Source organism: Hipposideros armiger, unplaced genomic scaffold, assembly GCF_001890085.2.
Source record: "Hipposideros armiger isolate ML-2016 unplaced genomic scaffold, ASM189008v1 scaffold_115, whole genome shotgun sequence".
NCBI classification, from domain to species: Eukaryota; Metazoa; Chordata; class Mammalia; order Chiroptera; family Hipposideridae; genus Hipposideros; species Hipposideros armiger.
Genome location: NW_017731465.1, coordinates 3356770 through 3364107, shown reverse-complemented (window position 1 = coordinate 3364107; position 7338 = coordinate 3356770).

Sequence of the window (7338 nt, the reverse complement as noted above, 5' to 3'; positions counted from 1 at the left end):
TATATATATATATATATATAATTGAGATCATGAATGGGAGGACATTTTATAAATGCTAAAGTAATATGCAAATAAAAAAATATATTATGAGCTAACATGATATTGGTGTCTGAAAATGTCCCTTTTCCTCCCTTATTTTCTACTTGTTCCTCTGAATAATAAGACTATTTCCTCTACACAATCCAAAGTGAGTCCCACAGTGGATTTATATAGTCTATTGTTTGATGATAGTCTTTCATACCATCAAGAAAATAGTTAGATTTTGCAAAATGGAGGAATTTTTGTTTCTGGGCTGAGTGAAGTATGGTGAGGTTTCGGCGAGGGATCTTTGATGACCTGGTCCCGGCACACAGCTTGGGAATGTGAATGAGCTCCTGATGAAAGGTAGTTGGGATGGAGCAGCTATAAATGTTTGGGTTGCAGACCAAGAGCTGAGAACCTGAAATAAGAAACAGTAAAGAAAAATTGAGAGTTAAGATACAAATGGAAATCTTATTGATGGTATAAATCTTTTGTGAGTTAAAGTCCAAAACAAAAATATTCCCTTCTTTAAACCAATAGCCTTCAAATAACTTTTGGTTAAAATAGTTGACACTTATTGAGCACTTCCTACTTTCTAGGCATTATTCTATGAGTTTTACATGGATTTACTAATTAATCCTCTTAGCAACCTTATTGTTAGGTAAGTTCTTTTATCATTATCCTCATTTTATAGATGAATTAACAGAAAATTTATGTCACATGCCCAAGGTTATAAAGCTTGTAACTGATGGAGTTGATATTCAAACCCAAGCAGTCTAGCCTTCGAGGATATGTGTGGCTTTTTAAATTTTTTCTTCTATATGTACACATACAAAAGTAGAAAGCTTCCATGTACCAACCATCCAGCTTCAAGAGTGACCAACTCATCAACATGCATATCTAATCTCTAATGTCTCATGTGATGTCTAATAATCATTACATGAACTCTGCTAGTTAGACTGGGACTTGACTTGGTTAAGATATCCTTGCTTATAAGATGAAAAATGGATGAAAAGCATTTCTAAAACTATTATATCTAAAGGCAAGTCACTCTTTGCCGCTATTTAGCAACCACCTCAGTAAAAAGTGATTGGTAAAACAGTGTTCACTGTTCGTTTCCTCCGCTACCATAGTTTTCCAAATCCAAGTATTTGGGCCATTGGAGCTTGGGATCTTAAAGGAATATCATCTGGGGGCTCAGAGGGGTTGGCCACCTACATGCAACAGGCATTTTACACAATTAAAAAAATAATAAGATTGAGAACACAATTAAAAAGCAGGAGACTCTNGGATTTCATTTTTGATAACTTTTTATCCACTTGAGCTGCATTCCCTTTAAGAGTCTTCTGCCATGGAATCATATTTTCTTCTGTATCTCAGTCTCAGACTTTGTAAACTTGGTCTGTATTTAACCTTTCTTTCCCTAATGATCATCCAGGGATACTGTTCTTCTGGGACACCATTGCTTTCATTTCACTAAAAATCTCCTCCTTGTTTGGGAAGTCTGAGATTCTAGTCATTTCATCTACTCTTTTTGAGACGAAATTGTGTGTTAAGTCAAAAGTTAATCAAGAGCTATTTTAGTTGAATGAAACCCTTAGTAAATGTCTGAATATTTGAATCTCTATCATTACTCTTTCTTATTCCATCCCAACAAATCCTTCCTATTGCTTCTCCTGAAGCATATTTATTATGTCATTCTACAATCTCAAGTTTATTTCCTTTATCACCCATATTCTATGTTGGTATGTAAAACACCTGCGATTGGGAGACTTTGAGAATTGTTTATGACCCATTTCTCAATTATTATTCCAATTGAAATGACGTGGCACCACACTCACACTGTCATTCTTGTTTCTAAATGATTTAGACAAGAATTGTTTGCTTGTAAGTAACAGGTACCTGCTCAAGCTAACTTAAGCTAAAAATGGGGCAATTAATGAAAGAATTCTATGACAATGTCATAGAATATGTGACCAGGGAGACTAGCTGGGGCTCCACAAGGAACTCAACTGACGTCTGGAAAGTTAAGAATTAATACCACTCTCTATGCTCCTTTGAGCTCATGGTATGTTTGCACCATTCTGCAGCTTCAGCAGCCCAGCATTCTCTGCTTCGTCGTGCACAGGGCGTAAAATGGTGACGTTATCTTCAATAGGCTTGACCCTCCAGATCAAGTGCCCTGGCCCGAAAACTCAGTCTTGGTACCTCTGCTTTAAACTATCTCCCAAATATGATTGCCTTGGCTTGACCTACGACTTATTTTCTTTGGTGTCACAAGTCTGCTCTTGGTCCAGTTCTTTGGAGCTGGAGAGGAAAGGGTCACTTTATGCCAACAGATTGTGGAGAATAACTTTTCCAAGAAGGGTGTGAGGGCACAGCAGAAATCATTTGGAACTTGCATGTCAGAACCACCATCCTCCACTCTAATTATAGTGCTATAGCTTTATTTGCATTTTTAATTTCCTTTCTTGCAGTCACATTAAGTAGTTTCCAGCCAAACACATTTTATACTTCTTTATAAGATACACTCCCATCTTAGATATGAGTCTTTCATTCTAGTACTTTTTTCAACCATGGTTTAGGACTTAAATTTCATTCTGTGATCTCTCCCATATCCTTGCCTTTCACTCAAAGAGAATCAATAAAAACACATCTTATATTTGCAAATGTTTCAGTTTCCTTCCAATGATGTCATTCCCCTAAACATATATGCCAGTCTCCCTACGGGAATCAGCATCGCTGGGAAGCACTGCTGGGCTTATGCTTGGGAAAGATGGCAGTACTAGCGCTTTTTGCTGCCTCTGAGCTCTACTTCACCCCAGAGGACTTCCAACATCGAGATAGATTCCTTCTTCCCAGGGTCAGTATTTAGTGTCCTTGAACTACCAGAGCTATTCTGTTCCTTTCCAGCATTTTTTCCTTCCTCGAGAAGGATCTAACCACTTCCCATCTTCCCCTTCCACAGGAACTACATTCTTAATGTGCATCTCCAGTGGGCCAGTATTTTCGTTTTCTTTTCTCTGTCGCATTTCTATACTCTTTATTCTATGGGTTCTGATTTTGATTCTGTTCTTTTGCAGACTATTCTGTTGAGCTTGGGGTGAAAGCACTTTTCCAGAAGTTATGGATTTGCCGTTGGGGGGAGGAGGCTCATACCTATTGTGTATTTTTAGTTCAATAGAACTCCTTCACTTTTACTTTCTCTTTTATCTTTTCATTTATTCCTCTCTATACTATTGGATCAAGTTTTGAACCTCTTCAACTTTAAAGTTAGGCTCTTATAGTTTTTAATTTCACTCTTTTAATTCTATCTCATTGAAATTGTTTATGCTTAGATGCTCTTTGAGAGGCCAAAACATTTATTTCTAACTTCTTCATATTTTTGAGAATGTAAGTTAGCTTGTTAGTATTCAACATACCCATAGCTTATGCATGCTTCTGACAGGGAGATAAACTTAGCTTTTTCTTTGCTTGTCATTAAACCAGTACCATGAGGTCTCATGAGTTTTGGTTGGTATTGAGATAACAAGATAAATTTTATCCTATATTGCATCATTTTCTTGTTTCTTGGGATAGAAGTTAAGAGCATAGCCTTAGAGATCAGATAGACCTTTGTAACACTGGACAAGTTTCTGAAACTCCTTAGGCCTCAGTTTCCTTGTCAGTAAAATGTGGATAATAATAACAGTTACTACTGCATAGCATTGTTATAAATATTAAATAAAATGTGGATTGAATGTTTACTACATAGTAAATACTCAATAAGTCCTAATTCTAGTTATTGTTGTGATTACTTTTGCTAGCTTGTAAGCTTCTTGAAATTGGGAATCATATCTCAAACTGTATTAAGTAAGCAATTAGTACTTAATACAAATTTATCATTATTCATTTATATAATAGTTATGTTTAGTGATTAGAATTCCAGAAAATGAAGCATATTGGAATTAAGATTATTAGATTCGATTCTGGTTTCTTTATATTACACTTCTTTGTTTCAACTAAATTGATGGGTTGCACTTAGATGCTGTTTTATTTTCTTCTCCTAATCTGACTTAAAAAAACTTTTGGAAACATATTACTCATTTCTAAATTTTCATTTCTCTTTTCTTGNTTCCAGAATCAGCGGGGCTCTCAGGGTTGGCATACTGAATTCATTCAAATAACATTGAAATAGGAAACATTTCCTTTAAAGAGCTTGGCAAAAAAAAAAAAAAGTGAGGCGACAACAACAAAAATCAAGCAATATTAGAAATAAGTAAGTCAAGTGGAAAGGGAAGAAAAGCGAGGCCAGTTAACTAGGAAGAGGGAGTGAAGTGTGGTTAGGAGCAGCCAGGATCTAGATCTGTGACCATCACTGCCGAATGCAAGAGTTGAGTTGATACTTTAAAGGGGATTTGGCAGAGTCGCATGGCATGGGTCACTGCCTACAGTGATGAGACGTTTTAATTGTTTGGCTGGTGTGTGGCTTCTGAAAGTCTTTTTCAAAGAGAAGTGCCAGGGTAGGAAGAATGAGACTAAGGGATAGGCTTTTAAAGTGATTGAAAAAGACTACACTCCTTGAATGCATTAAGTGCTTATAAGTGCTGGAAAGATGGATAAGAAATAATTTTAAACCTCTGTATGGTGCTGCGTCATATAGGTCTGGTCGCATAAGGTTATAACAACTGATCTGGATGAAGCATGATTCTAATAAGGTCACAGTCATATAGATCATAGAGGCCATCTGTTTACAGTACAGGACGTTTCCCCCACCTAACCATAATCAGCCAGCCACCTGCAGGACAGTGGTGACAAAGGAACCTGAGTGACAGAACATGTGTAAGTCCATTGCCATTCTTACACAAAGGCTTATAGATATCTTGCCATTGTTCAATAATAGGGTCTTTGTGTGGTATAGAAGCAAGTATTTATTAAGCACCTACTATAGATATCAGGCTCCCATTATGGAAATAGCTGTAGTTATTATTAATTTAGGTATGAACCCCTGACAGCTTTTTGTTTTACTGTCTCTCACATTCATCTTTTCCTGTTTCACCTGTGGCTTTAAGGTCCCACCTTATGTTGTGGCCTACTCTACCTGTCCAGTCTCATTTTCTTACGTTCCCAAAGCACATCCTCCCCTGTAGTCAAGCCTCATTCCTTAGCAGTTGTCTCCTTCTCACCCATCCTTGAAGAGCCCTCGATTTCCACTTCTTCAAGGCAGCCTTCTTAACTGTTCCCGTTTTCATTAACCACCCCTGTCTGAACTGATAGTGTAATTACAATGCAACCCATGATTTAGTGCTTAATTATAGAATTTCAATGTTGAAAAGGACTTTAAGATCACCCAGTTCTACCTCTCAATCTATTTTCTCTACCACCGCTCTCCCAATGAGCTTTTGCTCTTCACTCAAACATGTATCTAGGCAGATCTTACCATCTTTTACATTCATTCATTCATTCATTCAGCCAATATTTACTAAGTACCTAACATTCCAGTCATTCCGCTAGGGACTGGGAATTTGACAGTGAACAGAACACAAACATTCACATGGTATCATGAAGAAAATTTCATATAGTGAGTGGTAAGTGCTAAAATAAAATAAAACAGGGTATTGTGTTAGAGAGTGACTAGAGATGCTAATTTAGATAGGGTGACCAGGAAAGGCCTCTCATAAGTAATTAATGCTGAGGGCCTTAACGATGAGAAGAGGCCAGTCATGTGCATACCTGGGAGAAAAGTTTTCCAGACAGCCAGGAACAGCAAGTGCACGGCTTTGAGGTGGGGCTAGGTTTGGTGAGTTTGAGGAATTGGAAGAATGCAGTGGGCGAAGGGTAGTAAGTGGGTGGGAGAGAGCGGGGAGAATGGCTGGAGAAGGAGCCCTCGGTACATCCTCTAGAGCTCACAGGTTGTCGCAAGAGGTTTGTACAAAATAGTTTGTAGTTAGTTTGAACTATAGCTGGTTTAAATATAGATCACTCTATTTTCCTTCTTTTGTCCTAGTTCTGTCTCTAGATGTCATATAGAACAAGTGTAGACCCCTCCTCCACAGAATAGTCTTTTAAATATTTGAAGATGACTGTTCTGTCCCCAGTGAACCCTTTCAGAAATAGATGTTTTCATTTCTTTCTACTGTTCCTTCTGCTGTCTCAGGGGCCATCACTATTCTAGTCAATTTCTTTCTATATTCCTCATAAAAGTGGTACCTAGGCCACTAACACAGGACAGAGTATGTCTATTTCCTTACTTTCTAATACATGTTCTATTAATACATCTCAAGATAGCATTAGATTATTATTTTTCTTTTTTTAGCCAATCACACTGTTTAGTCATATTGAGTTTTCTGCCAAAACCCCTTGATCATTTTCTACATTGCTGCTAAACTGTATTTCTCCTCAACCCATACTTCTGTGAAGGCCATTGTAGGCTTTTGTTGTTGTTTTGGATTCAAGGGCAGAGCCTTAGACTTATCCTTATTATATTTAGTATTATTTGGTTTAACCCATGACACTAGACTTTCACATTTCCTTAGGATGCAATTTCATCATCTGCTGGATCTGCTATGCCTCTTACCTGCTTGTCGTATATAAACTTAATAAACATATTTTCTGAATACTCCTGAAAGTCATCTAAAAATGTTTATGGAACAGGGTTAGGGACAGATTCAAAGATAAGATCTATAAGGGCAGAGGCTGTCTGTCTTATTCATTGTTGTTCTTTTGCTCACCACAATGTCTAGTACAGAGTATGTTTGATGGGTTAAATTGGAAAAAATGCTTGGGCTATTTGGTATGACCTCCTTCCAAACTGATACAGATCCACTATTATTAACTACCCTTTGAATAACGCATACATTCATTCGACTGTACTCAGATTCACCCCATGTTATCATCCTGACCATAAGGATATCAAGAGAGACCTTCATTTTGTTGTGGTCCAAGGATACTATAGCTACTACAATTTTATGATCCACCAGTCTTGTAACTTTTGTCCAAAAAGGAAGTGAGGTGGCCAGAGATGCCTGACTCGTAGAGAACCTGTTTAAATGCTGACACCTGCAGATTGTCTAGTTGATCATTTTCTAAGTGTTTACCACCTGGCCCTTTAAAGATCTACTGAAGAATCATGCTGGGATTGCATTTAAGACCAAACTTTCCATCCAGTTTTGAAAATTAAAATAATATTTGTCCATCATGTTTCCTCAAAGATCTCCAGTCTGTCAAGAGTTTTTACTGTCGTCAATCGGATCTAAAAACATGAACTCATTGTAAGGAATGGTGTGTTCTTTTAAAATTGCATTGCAGTGGGCTTGATTTAGTTGTCTCTGACCATTT